Here is a 21,272-nt window from a genome sequence, read left to right as displayed (position 1 = left end):
CTGCTCTCGAGCTGTGCTGTGTGGGCATCTCACTGTGGGGGCTTCTCTATTTGGGGACCATCAAGTCTCGGGTGAGGGGGCTTCAGTGCTTGTGTTGAGTGGGCTCAGTAGTGCCTCGGCACGAGTATTCCTCCTGGACCAGAGATGGAACCCATGCGCCCTGCCCTGGAGGGTGAAGTCTCAGCCACAGGACTGCCAGGAAAGTTCCTATTCTTGATTCAGTTCAGTTCAGTCGCTCAGTCGTGTCCAACTCTTAGTGACCACATGGGCTGCGGCACGCTAGGCCTCCCTGGCCACCACCATCTCCCGGAGTTTACCCAAATTCATGACGTCCATTCTTCTTTAGATGTACTGTTTTTTACTCTCAATTGAGAAGGCTTTGTAACTTAAAAGCGCGATGGTCCCATTGATGATAAGGGAGAACTGATTAAAGGTTGATGCTCACGTAGGGATTCAGTTTTATCTGGAACAACAGGAGGGTACAGTCACGATTGTGTACAGAGGGAAAATGGGAGGGTCAAAGTAATGGAAACGCAGCGACGGGCATTACTTCTGAAAATGCAGATGGTTGATGTCTCTGCGAGTGCTTCTTGGGTGTGAGATTTCACCGGTGGCTGGCTTTGTGATTCCATCATTCTCTGCTGCTCCACCCTTCAGTATCAGTCATCTCCCCTGCCCCCCTCTCCTGTGTGAGTCTCCCCTGCTCCCCTGTCTCTCCTGTGTGAGTCTCCCCTGGTCCCACTCCTGTGTGAGTCTCCCCTGCTCCCCTCTCCTGTGTGAGTCTCCCCTGCTCCCCTCTCCTGTGTGAGTCTCCCCTTGTCCCCTCTCCTGTGTCAGTCACCCCTGGTCCACCATCCCATAGCCAGATGCTGCTATCACAAATCCCTGTGGAGAATTAAAGCCATTGTCCAGATAGCTTGGGTTTTCACAGCTGCTCAAAACCCTTCATACCACCTCCACCCCCCGCCCACCTCCCCACCCTGGCACAGTCTCTGAGGTTAACACGATCAGTCTCTGTTCTTTCGAATATTCTCCCAAATGATCTGTTTTTATTTCCTTTCAAAATGATGGATCTAGTGGCCATAATATGATTATTGTAGAATAAAAAGCTTTATGATGAAAAAGAAGGATGTCTTACTAATTTTAATGAATATGTAACAACAGGGGATCGGGGGACTTCTGTATGGGAAGTATGACTGCATACTCCCAAAGCAGGGGCCTGGGTTTCAATCCTTAGGCAGGTAATTATATCCTACAGGCCACAGCTAAGATTGGTGCAGCCAAATAAATAAGTATTTAAGAGAAAAAAGGATCTTCATTAAATTCAGAGGCTACTTCAAATTGATTCTCCACGAACATTTATTGAATGACGGTCTGACATATAGTAGGCACATATGTATATATGTATGTTATATACAGAAATTCTGGTTTAAATAATAAACTATTTTTTCTATATCTATGCATGTTCCTGTATGTGTATGTATGTTACATACATTTTTATTTCAATGATAGGATCATTTTAGGATAATTAATAGTAAATCAATCTTCAATTAATAGTATTAACATAAAATAATTAATTGATATAATTAATTACTTATTAACTAATATAATTAATTACTATTAATAAATAATGTAACAGGTAATAATAGTATAATTGCTTTAAATAATAGAACAATAAAATAAAATAAAAAAGCAATATTTTTGCTTTAAATAAATAAGTCCATATTATAAGGACTTCCCTGGTGATTCAGATGGTAAAGAACCCACCTTCCAATTCAGGAGACATGGGTTCGATCCCTGGGTTGGGAAGATCCCCTGGAGAAGGGCATGGCAACCCACTCCAGTATTCTTGCCTGGAGAATTCCATGGACAGAGGAGCCTGGCAGGCTACAGTCCATGGGATCACAAAGAGTCAGGCACGACAGAGCGACTATGCAACAACATGTATATGTATACATATATGTGTGTATATATGTTATATATATGAACTCTGATTTAAATAATATACCATGCCTATATATATGTATATGTGTACATATATGTTACCTATATATAAATTTTTTGATAAATAACATAATATCCCTTTTACATATGTATTGAATATATTCAATATATATAAATTTTAGTTTAAATAATACATTATCCCAACATATAAAAATATGTGGTATTATATATAGATATATAATTCTATAAAATGTATAGTATTCTGTCCTTCTCCAGGGGATCTCCCCAACCCAGGGATCAAACCTGCATCAGCAGGCAAATTTTTTCCAGTGAGCTACCTGGGCAGCCCCTTCGAGGCAGTTGCTCTCACTCAAAATCCATTCTAAAGATTATCAGATAATTATAGCAACATTAATTGCAATATGGGCTTCCCTGGTGGCTCAGTTGGTGAAGAATCTGCCTGCAATGCAGGAGACCTGGGTTCGATCCCTGGGTGGGGAAGATCCCCTGGAGAAGGAAGTGGCAACCCACTCCAGTATTCCTGCCTGGAGAATCCCATGCACAGAGGAGCCTGGCAGGTTACAGTCCATGGGGTCACAAAGAGTCAGACACGACTCAGCAATTAAGAAAAAAAATTGCAGTATCACTGAATATTGGAAAATTGTCCTTGAAGTGTTTGAAAATGACTTTGATGTCTCCTACTTTGGTGGACATCTAAAGACTTTGTTGTAAGCACGGTCACCTTGTCCATCAAGACCAGTAAGACTACTGACTGCTTCCATGCTTGAGACTGTGGAAAATGGTTACTATTGAGAAAGAGGAGAAAGTTCCCTGTGGTCCAGTGGTTAAGACTCTGTGCTCCCAATGCACGGGGACCTGAGTTCAATCCCTGGTCAGGGAACTAAATCCCACCTGCCACAGCTAAGACCCTGTGCAGCAAGATAAATAAATGTAAAATTTTTTTAAAAAGAAAGAGGACATGCCTATGTACATAGCCTTAAAATAAGAGATATACATTCCAAATTGACTGTGAAAAAATGAAACAGAAGCCCTGAATTGCCTGAATTTGTTACTCTGTGTCAGGCGTTGGTGAACCATGGCCCTCAACCAAGTCGAACCTGACATCTAATTTATAAAATAATCATTATTGGAAAATAACCCTGATTCATTTCTGTGGCTTCGTGAGACCTAAAGGAACAGAACTGGATCTTTCCAACAGAACCTTTACGTCTGCGGAGCCTAAAATAATTATTATTTTGACCTTTTAAAAACAGTTTTCTCACCCTGTCCTAGATTCAAGCAGAGTGTGTGTCTATATTAAAAATGATATGCTTGTTACATGAGCCGTGTTAGTGGAGCCTCCTGTGGATGTCATTTGACAGTATTTCTACATCAAACCATCATGCTGTATGCCTTAAACTTATGGTGAGATACACACACACACACATCAGTTATTTCTCAATAAAACGGAAAAAAACAACAAAACCCGTGCTGAGAGAACGCACAGTAGCTGTGGTCCACATTGAGACTAAACACCATGATATTTATATGCGCTTACTTTTTTCTTTAGAAGAAAACAAAAAAATCATAATAATGATTTTTATTAATGGTATAAAATTAGTGATTTTTATTAATGGATCATAATAATGGTAGTAATAGCAATAATGTTTCTTTAATCTCAGACAACACCGTCGTTGTGCATCTGGCATCAAAGAGAAATTACATTGTATCACTGGGGCCTTAAAGTCTTTCTTCAGGTATTTTATAAGGAAAGAGCATATTCTGGGGACTTCCCTGGCGGTCCAGTCTTGAAGACTTTGCCTTCCACTGCAGAGGATGTGGTTCAATCCCAGGTCAGGGAACTAAGATCCCACATGCCTCCAGGCCAAAAAAACAAAGTATAAAACAAAAACAGTATTGTAACTAATTCAAGAAAGACTTTTAAAATGGTCTACATTAAAAAAAAAATCTTTCTTTAAAGAAAGAGCATATTTTGTCTATCCATTTTGTGGTTGAAACCACATACAAAACCCTCAGAATTATGACCAAAGAAACCAAAATTCCCATCAGTTCAGTTCAGTCACTCAGTCGTGGCTGACTCTTTGTGACCCCATGAATTGCAGCACGCCAGGCCTCCCTGCTCATCACCAACCCCCGGAGTTCACTCAGACTCACGTCTATCGAGTCAGTGATGCCATCCAGCCATCTCATCCTCTGTCGTCCCCTTCTCCTCCTGCCCCCAATCCCTCCCAGCATCAGAGTCTTTTCCAATGAGTCACCTCTTTGCAATTCCCATAGGTTGGCATAATTTTGGAAACAATCCAATCTGTATATATAAATCTTGCAGTGTGCGTTGAAATGCATGGAGATACTTTTAAAGGATGTTTTTAAGGGTTGAATTTGCACATGGTTATGAAATATGTGGAATTTCATGTATGGAACTCATTCTTTGAAACTAGTGTCTCTGAAAACATGCAAGTTTATAACTTGTAACTAACCCTGGCTGGTGGTTAGCATAGAGTACTGCTCAGACATAGAATATTTTCATCACTGCAGAGACAGTTCCACTATAAAGTACGGTTCTAAAATGTAGGAGAACAGATTTCTAAAAGTTTCTAAAAGGCAAATCACTCATAATTTTCAATATTGTGACATCTTTTCTAAAGGGAATATACTTTATAATGCATTTTTCAAACTCCTCTGTCTAACGATGTTTTAAGAATTACGACCGTTTATAAACCACACGGGAGCACAACTGAAATTGCAGCGAGATTTCCTTTATCCGAGAGAGGGTACCTTTGATTTCCCCCCGCCCCCTACAGTCAGTTTTGAAATATACATCTTCTGTATCTAGAGAGTTCGTTTGAATCCAGCAAAATAAAAAAAGAAGAAATGGTTCAAAAGATGACCTTTTTGTGCAAGGTAACTTAAATGTGCTTGCATTATCATAACTTATGTTTTATTATTTCTGTGTCCGTCAGCTCAATGCAGAGTGAAAAATGCTGGCTATCTTTTTTTCTCCCCCTTAAACTTAATAAAATCTTATTAAGTGGACCCTTGAAGGCATTCGTTCAATCTCTACGAGGCAGACCGCTAGGACCGTCGATACCCTGGTTATTGCTTTCAAGGGTCTAACTTCATAATTCAGAACTAACTTGATTTGTGTGCTCCCTGGACTTGGTTTTCAAGGGACAGTATCACTTTTCACACACACAGAAGTGGAAACTTCTGTCAGAAATCGATGGCCATTTCCATGCATCTCAAATAAGTGTTTGTCTTCTAAAAATCAACAAACCGCCTCAGGATCAAAGACTCAGGATAGACTCAGTGGACTCACGGGGGTATTCCTGGAGGGTTGTCAGCGTTACTTGAGAAGAAAATGGAATGAAAATTCTGTTCTGTAGAACTTTCCTCACCTCCCACGTATTCATTTTTCCTAGAAACGTAGTCTTCACTCATTCCTCTGATCGAGTCTTTTAAATGGACTTTAACTACCTTTCTGTTAAGCAAAATCTGTCTCCTCGGGGATAAGGAAAGAGACAAAAATTAGGGAAAAAAAGCAATGATTAAAAAAATGTTCTGAGAAATGGAACTTCCCTGGTAGTCTGATGGTTAAGACTCCACATTTCCACTGCAAAGCTTCAATCCCTAGTCAGGGAACTAAGATCCCACAAGCTGTGCAGCGTGGCCAATAAATAAGGAAAAAGTAAAAGCTACAGGAAAAAAAGTACAAGAGTATATTAAAAAAAAAATTCTAAGAGAGGATATCAATGTTCATCTAAGAATTGCCTTCCAGTTAAATCACTGAGTTGATTATAGAAAGAACCTCTTGTTACTCCCAAATACTACCCAATTATTATAATATTACTTAAAATGAAGACTATTTTCAAGAAATGTTTTTAATGCATTTGCATCAAACTATGTAACTTATTGAAATATTTATGGCACTGCTTTTTTTAATTGGTTGATCCTAACTGATAGGGTGGGGAACCTTTATTTTTTTGATCTTTAAATTTTTTTAAGAATTAAACTTTATTGGAGTATAGTTGTTTTACTATACTGTGTTAGGGCTGTGTTAGTTTCTGCTGTAGAGCAAAGTGAATCAGCTCTACGAATACATATACCCCCTCTGTTTTGGATTTCCTTCCCATTTAAGTTACCACAGAGCACGGAATAGAGTTCCCTGGCCGTACAGCACTTTTTCATCAGTTATCTTTTCTAAACATAGGGCTTCTCTGGTGGCTCAGATGGTAAAGAATCCACGTGCATTGCAGGGGACAGGGGTTCAATCCCTGGGTCAGAGGGCATGGCTACCCACTCCAGTATTCTTGCCTGGAGAATCCCATGGACAGAGGAGCCTGCTGGGCTACACTCCACGGGGTATCAAAGAGTCAAATACTACCGAGCACAGTTATTTTATAAAATAAAGTATTTTCTAACATATACAATAAATAATAGTTACTATAATCGATAAATTAAAATATAAATCTGTATCAACCCATCATGTTCTCGCTCACTCTTTCCCCTTCTCTTTTATATGAAGAGTCTCGAGAGATACTGTCCACGATCCATGAGACCCACTCATGTTCCTGAGAACGTTTTGCTGAGAATGATGACTTTCGAGCCACCAGAAACTGCATGTTGAAGAAACTTAGCGGAGGCAATGTCACACACTGAAATCCAGCATCCACTCTCTCCAGGTACAAATGGAAACCAATCACTCACCCGGTGCATTTCCTTCTGCGTTATCTTCTTGCTCACGTCGGTGGTCTCCTGAGTTCTTGTCTCCGAGAGACAGCGCTTGGCTAATTTTTTTTTTTTTTTAAGTCAGCACTGTCTCCTCTATCTCTGTTAACACTTTCTCAGGGTCTGATGCAGCTGACACTCTATTTTTAGTCCAATGGCCTAAAAACTTACTACTTTGTATAGGTATAAACTGGGGATTCCCTGATGGGCTTCCATGGTGGCTCAGAGGTTAAAGCGTCTGCCTGCAATGCAGGAGACGTGGGTCCGATCCCTGGGTCGACAAGATTCCCTGGAGAAGGAAATGGCAACCCACCCTAGTATTCTTGCCTGGAGAATCCCATGGACGGAGGAGCCTGGTGGACTATAGCCCATGGAGTTGCAAAGAGTCGGACACAACTGAGCGACTTCACTTTCACTTTCCCTGATGGCTCAGAGGGTAAAGAACCCACCTGCAATGCAAGAGACCTCGATTTGATCCCTGGGTTGGGAAGATCCCTTGGGGGGGGAACTGACAACCCACTCCAGTACTCTTGCCTGGAGAATCCCATGGACAGAGGCGCCTATGGTCCATGGGATCTCAAAGAGTCGGACATGACTGAGCAACTAAGCATGTGTACAAATTTGTACCCTGTGAATCCTTGGTTGTGAGTTGATAGCTGATGTCACACAGAGTATAATTTAGCTCAGTTCAGTTCAGTGGCTCAGTCGTGTCTGACTCTTTGTGAACCCCTGGACTACAGCATGCAGGTCTCCCTGTCCATCGCTCACTCCCAGAGCTTGCTCAAACTCATGTCCATCAAGTTGGTGATGCCATCCAGCCATCTCATAGCATATCGGGCACCTACCGACCCAGGGAGTTCAGCTTTCAGTGTGATATCTTTTTGCCTTTTCATACTGTTCATGGGCTTCTCAAGGCAAGAATACTGAAGGGGTTTGTCATTGCCTTCTCCAGTGGACCAGGTTTTGTCAGAAGTCTCCAGCATGACCTGTGCGTCTTGGATGACCCTACACGGCATGGCTAATAGTCTCACTGAGTTAGACAAGGCTGTGGTCCATGTGATCAGTTTGGTTAGCTTTCTGTGACTGTGATTTTCATTCTGTCTGCCCTCTGAGGGATGAGGATATAATATAGCTTAGGATCCTAATTATATCAATGCCATTATCTCTCTAAATTAATTACTTAAGATGGCATCTAATAAAAAGACTTTATTGATTTATTCTCATAATTCCTAAGAATGGTTTCAGCTTAAATGAAAGGAGGAAATGCATATCTTTTGGTGTAACTTTCTCTGATCATATAATGCATGAAAATGGTTAGTATATATTGTGCGTTTTGGTTTTTTGTTAAATATACTTTTATTTTGAAACAGTATTAGACTTAACAGAATTATCGTGAAGATTGTTTAGCAAGTTCTCATAGACTTCATGCCCAGCTTTTCTTATTATTATCTTTGTCTATTGGCATGACACATTGCTCACAAGTAATGAGCACTAACAATTGATGCATTATTATTGTGACCCCATGAACTGTAGCCGGCCAGGCTCCTCTGTCCCTGGGACTCTCCAGGCAAGAATACTGGAGTGGGTTGCCATGCCCTCCTCCAGGGGATCTTCCCCACCCAGGAAGGAATTTTACCTCCATGCCATGATAACAATGTTTTTTTTTTTTTACCCCTTCCTGAAACACCACACTTAGACTGTGGGTTTACTTGGTCATCGGACCCAAGAGAAAGCTCCCAAAGCCCACAAGTTACACGTCCATATGTGAAGAAAGTTAAGTGATAAAGGCACTTGGGGTGGATAGAATATTTGAGGAGGGTTGTGGAGAGGGGCGTGTCTGTCCTTACAAACGTGGATGAATTTCATCCAGGTAAGCACAATCCTGGTGGTTCAGATGGTGAAGAATCAGGAGACCTGGGTTCAATCCCTGGGACGGGAAAATCCCCTGGAGAAGGGAATTGCAACCCACTCCAGTATCCTTGCCTGGAGAATCCCATGGACAGAGGAGCCTGGCGGGCTACAGTCCATGGGGTCACAAAGAGTCAGACACAACTTAGTGATGGACAGACACAGTGACAGTACAGACCCAGCGTGACCTGGGTGATGGCAAGAGTTTGAAGTAGTAACAGTGAAAAATGCAGGCCTTTTTTTTTTTTTTTTTTTTAATATTTACTTGGCTGTGTTGGGTCTTAGCTGCGTCACTCTGCTTCTTCCTTGTATGTGGGCTGTTTCGTTGCGTTGAATGGATTCTCCAGTTGTGGTGGGCGGCCTTAGTTTGTCTGAGGATTGTTGGATCTTTGTTCCCTGACCGGGGATTGAACCTGCGTCCCCTGCAGTGGCAGGCAGATTCTTAACCTCTGGACCACCAGGGAAGTCCCCATGCAGCTCTCTGAAACGGGGACCTCTCTGGATGACTCCAGGCTGATGTAACATGTTATGAATTCAGAGAGCACCCACAGGGACAACGAGCGGTTGGCAGAAACGCTGAGGGAGCTGGGCCGGTGGAAAATGGGAATCTTAAGAGCTGTGATTACCAGGCTCTTTCGGGCTAGGAAAGCAGTGTGAATCCCGAGCCACATGGTCTACATGGCTCACGGTCCACACGGCTTTTCCAACACTGTCGGGGCATGCCACAAGAATCAAGCTAAAATCACTGCAGACGTGTGAGAAGGGTCGTAGATTTGTGAACGTGTTTCATAATAAGCAAGTAATCTGCAGCAGAAATGAACATGAGAGCTGTCGACCCAGACGCTGGCCCCCAGGGAGCGGGCAGAGAGTTGGCATGGTGTCTCAGTGATGGACTGTGCTTTTCTGCTTGTCCGTGACCCTGTTCTAATCCATCTGTTGGCGTGGGTGGCCTGGGGCCAGTCTGAGGACAAGACCTGAGCCACTGGGATCTTTCTGTCCTCTGATGAGGACCACCTCCCGAGGCGAAGACACCAAGAACCAACGGAAGAACAAGGGAGGAGGTTTGCTCTTAGAAAATGGCATCTGGGAATCCTGCTTCCGACTCAGATAAAGAATTTCCACTGTCATCTTTCCTAATCACTTTGGGGTTTCATGCACATCTCCTCTCTCCCCCACCCCCATACACACGCATCCGCAGACACTGTCTTATCTGTCCACTGGTCAGCTTTTGCTTCCAAGGCCCATGCAACTTAAAGTTGAGAACTTGCAGCCTCAAAATAGGAAAACCCCAATTATTGTCATCCTTTCTCCCTTTCTCTTTTCTTCTTTCTTTCTCTTCGTCTCTCTCTTCTTTCTTTTTCTTTCTCTTTTCTTCCCTCCGTCCTTTCTTCTCAGTGAAACATGAAAATTGTTGTTGTTTAGTCGATAAATCATGTCTGACTCCTTTGCCACCCCATGGACTGGAGGCCGCCAGGTTCCTCTGTCCATGAGATTCTCTGGGCAAGAATACTGGAGTGGGTTGCCATGCCCTCCTCCAGGGGATCTTCCCCACCCAGGGATCGAACCAGGGTCTCCCGCATTGCGGGCAGATTCTTTAATCTGAGCCACCAGGGAAGCCCAAGAATACTGAAGTGGGTAGCCTATCCCTTCTCCAGGGGGTCTTCTCGACCCAGAAATTGAACCGGGGTCTCCTGAATTGCAGGTGGATTCTTTACTAGCTGAATTACCTGGGAAGCCCATAGTCCTCAAACTGCTGCTGCTGCTGCTGCTAAGTTGCATCAGTTGTGTCGGACTCTAGCACTAAGTAAATCATTTTTCAAAACCTCATAAAATCACTGAAATTTTGACATTATGCCCTTTTATTCTGCACATTTATTAATAAATGCATGCGATGCTATTAATTCCATCACTTTGGCTTAAAGGACTCGCAGGCAGCGTAGCCAGGCTGCAGGTCAAAGGCAGTGTCAATGAGATCCCCCCCCTCCACCATTTCTACTCTGTTTTATATTTCCCGCCTTGGTGGAACGAGAAGAAGCCGGAACTTCCGGTGACGCGGTGTTTCAATGACCCAGTTCAGTTTATCAGATGTCTACCATTGCCGACTCTGCCGGCTACGTATTCTTACTAATCTGGCTTCGACGCAGAATTTAAACCAGAGCCTCCGTGTGGATGAGTCATTAAAAAAGTGAAGAAGACCGTCACGAGGCAGTGGACCTCTGTTACTCCCAGTCTCCCAGATCATCCTAACCACCCTTCTTAGCTCTCAACCCCGCGTGCACACGTCTGCTTTCTTTGCATCGCTACTCCAGCTCTGCAGTTAGGTTCATCTGGACTGGGTGGCATTGGGAGGGATTGAGGCTCAAGACGGAGGGGATATACGTATACACAGAGCTGATTCATTTCTTCGTACATCAGTAAACCAACACAGCATTGTGAAGGAACTATACCCTATTTGCCGGGCAAGAATACAGAACAGATATTGAGAATGGGGGCTTCCCTGATGGCTCAGCTGATACATAATCCGCCTGCCATGCAGGAAACCCCAGTTCCATTCCTGGGTTGGGAAGATTTCCCTGGAGAAGGGATAGGCTACCCACTTCGGTGTTCTTCGGCTTCCCCCGTGGCTCAGATGGTAAAAAATAGGCCTGTAATGTGGGAGACCTGGGTTCGATCCCTGGGTTATGAAGATTCCCCTAAAGAAGGGAAAGGCTACCCACTCCAGTATTCTGGCCTGGAGAATTCCATAGACTGTATAGTCCATGAGGTTGCAAAGAGTCAGACACAACTTAGCGACGAAATACCAACATACATCAAACATTAATACCATCGACACATATACACTGCTGTGTGTAACATAGCTTGTGGAATGCTGCTGAATAGACACGGAGCTCAGCTGGGTGCTCTGTGATGACCTAGAGGGGTGAGTTGGCTCAAAAGGGAGGGGAAATATATAAGACTATGGCTGACCTGTGTTATTGTGTGGCAGAAACGACACAACATTGTAAAACAATTATCCTCCAATTAAGGAATAAATTAAAAACACAGAGATAACAGTAAGAGAGACCACAAAAAACTGTACAGCGAAATTTCAATAGATCCAAAAGAATTCTGTTTCAACCCAAGCTAATTTAGGGTCACCTTCTCCCAACCCCTGGTTGGGATAGATGACTTAGGTGTACCAGAAGCCTGGGGCAATATTTTCAGCCATCTCGTGTTGTCCAATAGTCTTTCCAAGGCTCATGCAAATATCCGTGCGGGCTGTTTTCTCAAAGCCAAGCCACTTAACAAAGTGAGTTTTATCAAAGGACTAAGTCGTTAATAAATGAAGAGTGTTTATCCACAGGCGGGCTTCAAAGCCCGTTTTGATTGAGATGAGCTCTTATTTCTGGGTCGCAGCTGGCCTAGCCGGAGCTGGGGAAATTCACAGCCCAGGGTTGGGCAGGACTCCAGAGCGCTGCGAGAGGGGACGTCCAGGCTGCCCGGAGGGTTTCACTGCAGGTGTTCCTTCCGAGTATGGTTTAGACGGTCTCTGAAATGAATCTGGAGAAGAAAGGAGGTCACTTCCAGACCATGCCGTCTCCTTCAATTTCAGAAGCGTTGGAAGAATGAGCCATTCCTTCAGCACCGGGACTTTCTCTGTGCTATTACTGAATCATTCTAAAATTCAGGTAAAGCAGGCCAGTCCTAATTATTTGGGAGAATCCTTCAATTGAGATGTAGGTCGAGCTTGCAAACAAACAAAAAGGCCTAGAGAGTAAAATAAATGTTAGCATCCCCCTGGTATTGATGAACCTCTTGGCAGAACAGCAACAGAGACACAGTCGTAGGGAACAGACTTGTGGTCACAGAAGGGGAAGGAGAGAGTGGGATGAATGGAGAGGAGCTTGGAAACATACATTACTATATAAAGTATAAAACAGCCAGTGGGAATTGGCTGTACGACTCAGGGAGCTCAACCTGGGGCTCTGTGACAACCTAGAGGGGTGGGATGGGGAGGGAGGTGGGAGGGGGGTTCAAGGGGGAGGGGACACATGTACCCCTATTTCTGATTCATGTTGATGTATGGCAGAAACCAACACGATATTGTAAACCAATTGTCCTCCATTAAAAACTAAATAAATAAATGGGGGCTTCGAAGATGGCTCAGTGGAGAAGGCAATGGCAACCCACTCCAGTACTCTTGCCTGGAAAATCCCATGGACGGAGGAGCCTGGTGGGCTGCAGTCCATGGGGTCGCTAAGAGTCGGACATGACTGAGCGACTTCACTTTCACTTTTCACTTTCGAAGATGGCTCAGTGGTAAAGAATCTGCCTGCCAATGCAGGAGATGACAGACATGCGGGTTTGATCTCTGAGTTGGGAAGATCTCCTGGAGAAAGGAATGGCGACCTGCTCCAGTATTGTTTCCTGGAGAAGTCCATGGACAGAGAAAGTAAATACACAAATGTCACCGTCCCAAAATAGAATCTACAGTAACAATGGGATGCAAAATGGGAATTAGAGGATACGGAAGGAAAGTGAAAGAGGTCTGTGGGGATGCTTAGGGAAAGAAGGACTTGGCATTGTTGTTACCATGACAACGGAGCAAGACGAGGCTCATCATTCCCACTGGTAGCTGAGTGTCTTCTTCTAGCGGACAGAAAGCACAGTTGGCTTTCTGCTTGGCTCTGGAAGGTAAATGTGTGGGTAGCCAGCCTATGAGTTATGCGGCGATATTATAGCAAACATGATGCAGATATCCTTAGAGACACGGACCATCCAAGAACAGACCAACTACGTAGTCGCTGAAGTCATGGTGAGCTCAGTCAGTGATGAAAACGCAGATGTTTGTTCCTCCATTATTTGAGAGTTGTTAGTAGTTATTAGAAAGTTTAATTTCGCTTACATTTTGCTCTGTTTTTAAATTATCCACAAATTGAGTTTCCTGTCTCCTGACCATCTTTTTTTTTTTTTTTTTTTTTTTTTTTTAATTTCGGCTGTGATGGGTCTTCATTGCTGAGCGGGCTTTCCTCTACTTGAAGCTAGCAGGGTCTCCTCTCTAGTGGGGACGTGAGGGCTTCTCATTGTGGCGGCTTCTCTTCTTGTGGACTACGGTCTTGCAAAAGAATACGCCTAGAGAATCACATCAATGTTACCATCCCAGAAAATGGGAGTTGCGGTCCTGGGCTTAGCTGCTGTGCTGCATGTGGGCTCTTCCTGGACCACAGATGGAATGCATGTCTCCTACATCGACAGGCGGATTCTTGACCACTGGACCACCAAGGATGTCCATCTCCCCACCATCTTTATTTCAACATCTGGAAGGCAAGCTTTGGCAAATAAAGTAGGCATAAGATACTCTTTGACCATCTCCCTTTTTTTTTCATTTTTATTGGAGTATAGTTGCTTTACAGTATTGGGTTTGTTTCTGTTGTACTGCAGAGTGCTTTAGCTCTATGTAAATGGCAACCCACTCCAGTGTTCTTGCCTGGAAAACCCCATGGACAGAAGAGCCTGGTGGGCTACGGTCCGTGGGGTCGCAAAGGGTCGGACATGGCTTGGTGACTAAACAGCAGCAACATATATCCCCTCTTTTTTGGCTTTCCTTCCCATTTAGCTGACCACGGCCCTGAGTTCCATGTGCTATACAATAGGTTCTGATTATTTTTTGTATTTTATGCATGGTGTCAGTAATGTATGTATGGGCAGGGAATTTGGGGGAGGATGGATACATGTGTATGTATGACTGAATCCCTTTGCTATTCACCTGAAAGAGTCACAACATTTTTAATCGGCTATCCTCCAGTACAAAATGAAAATTTTTAAAAAAAAATAGTATATATATGTCAATCCCCATCTTCTAATTGATCCCACATGCCCTTGGTCCCTTGGTATGCAAATGGTTTTTCTCTCCATCTGTGTGTCTCTTTCTGCTTTGCAAATAAGTTAGCCTATACCAGTTTTTCCAGATGCCACTAATATATGTTCATATACATATTTGTTTTCCTCTTTCTGTCCTACTTCACTTTGTTAACCGTCTCTTGATCAACATGATGCTTAGCCGTTGACAGCGTTATTAATACCTGGGACTGAGATACTCAATTTGGAAAGATCGTTTTGGAAGAGTACCAGTGTAATTTTGAGCTTTCTTCTTGTGTGTGTGTGTTGACTTAATGACTATATATATATATATTTATATATATATATATATTTTTTATGCAAGGACCAGAAATAATTACCTTTCAAAGTGGAAGTGTTAGTCAAGTCACTCAGTCGTGTGCGACTCTTTGCGACCCCAGACTGTATCATCACCAGGCTCCTCTGCCCATGGAATTTTCCACCTAAGAATGCTAGGCTGGGTAGCCGTTTCGTCTCCAGAAGATCTTCCTGACCCAGGGAATGAACCTGGGTCTCCTGCATCGGCAGGCAGATTCTTTATCATCTGAGCCACCAGGAGAAGCCCAAGCTCACCAAAGAGACTAGTTTTCTAGAAGTGGAGGAAGTCCTTGCTTGAGATGAAAACCACACCATTGCCTAAATGTTGTTGTTTTGTTTAAATATTCACCCTCTATACACTCACTTTTTTTGTTTCCAGTGATAGTAAGTGCACTAGATGAGGAAAAAAAACATCCAGAGACCCCGTGGACTGTAGCCTGCCAGGCTCCTCTGGCCATGGGATTCTCCAGGCAAGAAGACTGGAGTGGGTTGTGTTGCCCTTCTCCAGGGCATCTTCCCGTCCCAGGGATCGAACCCATGTCTCTTACATCTCCTGCATTGGCAGGCGGGTTTCTTTATCACTAGCACCAGCTGGGAAGCCTACAGCATAGCACGCCTCGTTAATAATTTCAAGCAGTTTCTCTGCACCACGGTAGCTGGATCTATCACATCTATGACTATTTATTTTATTTCGGAAAAATTTGAGTTGATGTTTTCCATGGTCTCATGTGTCCTAGTCGGCCAGCTGCTACACCAGCTGTTTCCAACTGACAGAGCTGAGATGAAAAGCCTGCAGAAGTCTATTAATGCACAATGTTCTCTACTTGTAAGATTAGTTACTAAATTTTAACGGCTTTAGGTCTCACAGAAATCAGCCCATGTAAAACCCAACCTCGCTGATGAGGCCACGTATCATCAGAATTGGGCTTCCCTGGTAGCTCAGTTGGTAAAGAATCTGCCTGCAGTGATGCAGAAGATCTGGGTTCCATCCCTGGAGAACGGAATGGCAACCTACTCCAGTATTCCTGCATGGGAAATCCCATGGACAGAGGAGCCTGGTGGGCTACAGTCCATGGGGTTGCAAAGAGTCGAACGTGACTGAACTAATATATATTCACATATGGGGCAATATGCTTCCCATGCTGGGCTAGTAGTAAAGAACATACTCGTCAATCCAGGAGATATGAGAGATGCGAGTTCAACCCCTAGGTGGGTAAAATCCCCTGGAGAAGGACATGATAACCCACTCCAGTATTTTAGCCTGGAGAATCCCATGGACAGAGGAGCCTGGTGGGCTACAGTCCATGGGGTCACAAAGAGTCAGACAGGACTTAGGGACTAAACCATCACCACATCGTCAGAAGATTCTATGGCTTAAAAATAATTCAAGAAAACAGTGTGGTTCTGAGAATCTTACACTGGGTGTATAAATAAGGTCTTTCATCACACGCTTTGGGCTTCTGCAGTGACTTAGCAGTTAAAAAAAAAATCTGCCTGCAATTCAGGAGACATGAGTTTGATCCCTGGATCAGGAAGATCCTCTGGAGAAGGGCATGGCAACCCGCTTCAGTATTCTTGCCTGGAGAATCACATGGACAGAGGAGCCTGGTGGGCTACAGTGCATGAGTTTGCAAAGAGCAGGACACGACTTACCGAGTGAGCACACACACAGTCATATGCTTTTGAGCTATTTACTATTTTGCAAGCCAATACATTTTTTTGTTTGTTTCTTTGCTTAGTATGCTTTTGAAGAGCTATGCTAAAGATTCCCATCCATCTTGGTAAAGATACCCATTCAGTCAGATATGACTTTGTCAACTTAGTGGACACGTACACACACACGCACCTCTGGATACCTGACCCTGGGGATGTCTCAAGGTAGCTGTTCTGTCTTTTTCTAAAACTTTGTATTTTGTATTGAGCTACAGCCAGTTAACAATGTTGTCTTGGTTTCAGGTGGACAGTGAAGGTCTCAGCCACACATGCACACGTATCCATTCTCCCCCAAACTCCCCTCCCATCCAATCTGCCACATGACATGGAGCAGAGTTCCCTGTGCTGTCCAGCAGGTCCTTGCTGGTTCTACATGTTAAATACATCAGTGTGTCCGTGTCCATCCCAGACTCCCTAACTATCCCTTCCCCATCCTTCCCCCTGGGAACCATAAGGTTATTACAGAGTATTGAGCAGAGTTCCCTGTGCTGTCCAGCAGGTCCTTGTTGGTTGAATAAGGACCATTTAAAACTCCATGTTAAGTACACCAGCTTGTAGCAAACATACGATTTAAAAGCCACCCCTTACCATTGTGATCTGCAGCCCGTTGCGATGACTCGTAAATTTCTTGTGCGTGAAGACAAGAAAGGGTCTTGTCTTAGATTTAAGACCCTTAAGTCTACAATCTTCAGTTGGTGGGAAGTGCCTGGGGAAGATTTCAGCATTTGTCTCCCTCCGCACGAATGGCCCTAAATGTACTTTCTCACTGTCCTCCATAAATTTTGCATCATTTTGCCTGGTACGGAGACAAAGTGGGAAATTGTCCAAAGCGCTTGACGAAGGTGGATGAGAACATTGAAGAAATAGGACAGTGCTGGATTATTGCTTTTATCACGTGATCCAGACTTCCCATTTTAACGCGTAGTGTATTCATTCACCCCTTTAGGATTCACCTCGACTCTGTGGGAACACAGCATCATTCAATCTTGAGGGACGATAGTCACTTCTGACATCCTTCAAGTGTACACTCTTTATCCTTTTAAATTTATTTTCACATGTTTATTGTTTATGTTAATGTCTCTGGAAACATAAATTAAAAAAAAGAAACAAGTTGCTTTCCCATGTTGTGTTGGTTTCTGCTGAACATAAAAGTGAAACAGCTATATGTGGACATAGGTCCCCTCTCTTTTGGATTTCCTTCCCATTTAGATCACCAGGGAACACTGAGTTCTCTGAGCTATCCAGATGAACCTATTTGCAAAGCAGAAGTAGAGACAGAGACGTAGACCACAAATGTGCAAGACACCAAGGGGGAAGAGGAAGGTGGGATGAATTGATTACACTGTTTATTGTAAGAGTTTCCTTTGTAGAATATTTATGCTAAAGGTGCTTGAAATATATGTGGAGTTTGGGGGGCATTAAGTGCTCTTTTGCACAGGTCCTGTGTTTCCCTGTCCAGAAGCAAGATTTTTGTGCATTCTTGACAGTTCCTGTGACTTGCAGAACATTTAAGGAGCTGCCTTTGAATTCCATGCTTTAACAACAGGGAAAATCACATCTTCCAATTCTACTTTGATACAGTGTATTATATATTCTAACATAGGTGGGTATTTGTACCCTTAATTCTGTTCTGCACATTTATTACAAATATATACATATTACACACATGTATGCACAGTGTTATGTGTGTATTCTTAGTAAGATCGATACAACCTGGCTTTTATCTTTAGTAATGGTGATGTTTAGCCTCCATCTGTAATGTATATATTCTTTCTTTCTTCCTTGCCTTTATCTTTCTGTCCTGGAAGCAGTAAACACTTGTGGGTTACAGCTAGGGATCCTAATAATGCAATATAATATAGGTATCTGTGTACTAGTATATATACACATATATATATATATATTTCATATACAATGTAGATATCTTATGTATCTACGGTTGCATATATGGATATGTACATGTATGTAATACTCATCTATATATAATCATATATATACATATATACTCATGCATATATAATGTTTGTGCAGTTTAGAAATGCCTTTCTCAACTATATCAGTGAAAGTGAAAGTCACTCAGTTGTGTCTGACCCTTTGCAACCCTGTGGACTATACAGTCCATGGAATTCTCCAAGACAGAATACTGAAGTGGGTAGCCTTTCCCTTCTTCAGGGGGTCTTCCCAACCCAGGAATCAAACCAGGGTCTGCTGCATTGCAAGGAGATTCTTTATCAGCTGAGCCATCAGGGAAGCCCAAGTATATCCGTTTATATTACTAATTTAGCATATCTTACTAACTTAGTAAGAGTAATAATATTCTTGTGGTTTTGTTGCTCAGTCATATCTGACTGTTTCTGACCCCATGGACTATAGCCTGCCAGGCTCCTCTGTCCATGGGATTCTCCAGTCAAGAATACTGGAGTGGGTTGCCACACCCTCCTCCAGGGAATCTTCCTTACTGAAGGATCGAACCTGCATCTGCTGCTTGGCAGGCAGATTCTTTATCACTCAGCCATCAGGGAAGACCAATATAACCCACTCCACTATTCTTGCCTGGAGAATCCCATGGACAGAAGATCCTGGTGGGCTATAGTCCATGGGGTCACAAGCGTCGGACAAAACTTAGCAACTAAGGAGAGAGAGTAATATATAGAGATATATGGAGGTTTATTTATATAGAGGTAATAGAGAAAGAGAGATTACTTGGGGAGAGTTAGTGATATATAACATGTATTAACAACAGAGATTTAGTATTTATTACTAAATTGCTTGAATATATTTATAATTTTAATTTTTCATTTGAAATCTATCACAAGGACATTAATAGTGAATGCCACAAGTTCCTCAAGAGATATTTGTCTCCCTCCCACCCCTAGACCAGCTTATTATAAACCCCTGGTCTTTAAGTTTTGAGTTGACTTGATTTGTTCTGGCAGTTCCTTACCTTGTCACACTGCGTTACCTGCAGAATCAAGTCCAGACGATTTGAAGAGACGTCGCACGCTCTGCAGGGACTCATTTTTTTCATGCAAACATTTGTCTGTGGAAGCTGTGAGGGTGCTGAGGGGCTCCTGGCTCAGAAACACGAGGACGCAAAGGCAGCCGCATCATGCTATTGTGACTGGCCTGGCGTTTCTCAATTGTTAGACCCACCATTTTTATTCCAAAGAAAGGTCTTGGTGCCGGGGACCTAGAATACACTTTCTAGTTGTAACCCAAGGAAAAGCATCATTCACATGAGGGGAAGTGAGACATGCTCTTAATCCATCATTCTAGCTTTTTGGATTTTTTTAACTTATTTTTATTGAAGGATAATTGCTCTACAAAGCTGTGTTGGTTTCTGCTGTACAACAAAGTCAATCAGCTGTGTGAAAAGTGTTAGTTTGCTCCGTCGTGTCCGACTCTTTGCGACCCCATGGACTGTAGCCCTACCAGGCTCCTCTGTCTCTGGAATTCTCCAGGCAGGAATGCTGGAGTGGGCTGCCATGCCCTCCTCCAGGGGATCTTCCCGACCCAGGGATGGAACCTGGGTCTCCTGCATTGCAGGCGGGTTCTTCATCGTCTGAACCATGATGGAAGCCCCATAGGTATACGTATAACCTCTCATTCTTGAACCTCCCTCCCACCCCTCTAGGTCATCACAGAGCCCCGAGCTGGGCTCCCTGGGCTATACCACACCTTCCCAGTAGCTATCTATTTTACACATGGTGGTGTGTATGTCCTGGAGAAGGGAATGGCACCCCACTCCAGTACTCTTGCCTGGAAAATTCCATGGATGGAGGAGCCTCGTAGGCTATAGTCCACGGGGTCCCAGAGAGTCGGACACGACTGAGCGACTTCACTTTGCTTAGTGTGTATGTCAATGATACGTTCTCAATTCGTCCCACCCTGTGTTGTTTAGGTCCCAGTTGAAAAGCCTATGATTCTAACTCACCTGAAATGAGAAAAAGAAGCTGCCTTCAGGCAGCCAGGATTCAATGTGTAAAGACTCAAACAAGTATGATTGAAATGTTTCTGTGGTCTTGGATTTCTTTCTGCAGAGTTTTATAGTTTTCAGAGTACACGTCTATTATTACCTCCATGAAATGAAGTGAAGTGAAGCCGCTCAGTCGTATCCAAATCTTTGTGACCCCATGGACTGTAGCCTCCCAGGCTTCTCAGTCTATGGGATTTTCCAGGCAAGAGTACTGGAGTAGGGTGCCATTTCCTTCTCCAAGTGATCTTCCCTACCCAGGGATCAAACCCGGGTCTCCCGCATTGTAGGCAGATGCTTTACCCTCTGAGCCACCTGGGAAGCCAAGGAGTTACCTCCTTAGGAAAGTTTTATTCTTCTTGCTGGAATGGTAAGTGGGATTGTTTCCATACTTTGTCTTTCTGCTTGTTATTACTGTATAGAAAATGCAGCAGATTTCTGTGTATATTAATTTCATAAACTGCAACTTTACCAGATTCGTTGATGGGCTTCCCTGGTGGCTCAGCTGGTAAAGACTCTGCCTGCAATGCAGGAGACCTGAGTTCAATCCCTGGATTGGGAAGATCCCCTGGAGAAGGGAAAGGCTACCCACTGGCCTGGAGAATCCCGTGGACTGTACAGTCCATGGGGTCACAAAGAGTCACAAGTCAGAACAGCTTTCACACTTACAATAATTTTATGGTAGCATCCTCAGTATTTCCCACGTCATCTCAAACATGGACAATTTTACTTCTTCCTTTCAAATTTGGGTGCATTTTATTTTAGCCACTGCTGTGTCTAGGACTTCCAAAAT

At 43.4% G+C, this 21,272-nt stretch overlaps 1 long non-coding RNA gene across 1 annotated transcript in view; it reads left to right on the top strand.

The window, feature by feature from the left end:
* The window catches only part of LOC123331822, a 98,688-nt gene that overhangs the window by 50,044 nt on the left and 27,372 nt on the right, over nt 1-21,272 (top strand). Inside the window, exon 3 of the long non-coding RNA XR_006548615.2 lies at nt 6,488-6,644. This is a non-coding gene — a long non-coding RNA (uncharacterized LOC123331822). The remainder of the gene's footprint in view (nt 1-6,487; nt 6,645-21,272) is intronic.

This window comes from Bubalus bubalis, chromosome X (assembly GCF_019923935.1).
Source record: "Bubalus bubalis isolate 160015118507 breed Murrah chromosome X, NDDB_SH_1, whole genome shotgun sequence".
Taxonomy (NCBI): Eukaryota; Metazoa; Chordata; class Mammalia; order Artiodactyla; family Bovidae; genus Bubalus; species Bubalus bubalis.
This window is presented reverse-complemented; position numbering and strand designations above follow the sequence as displayed.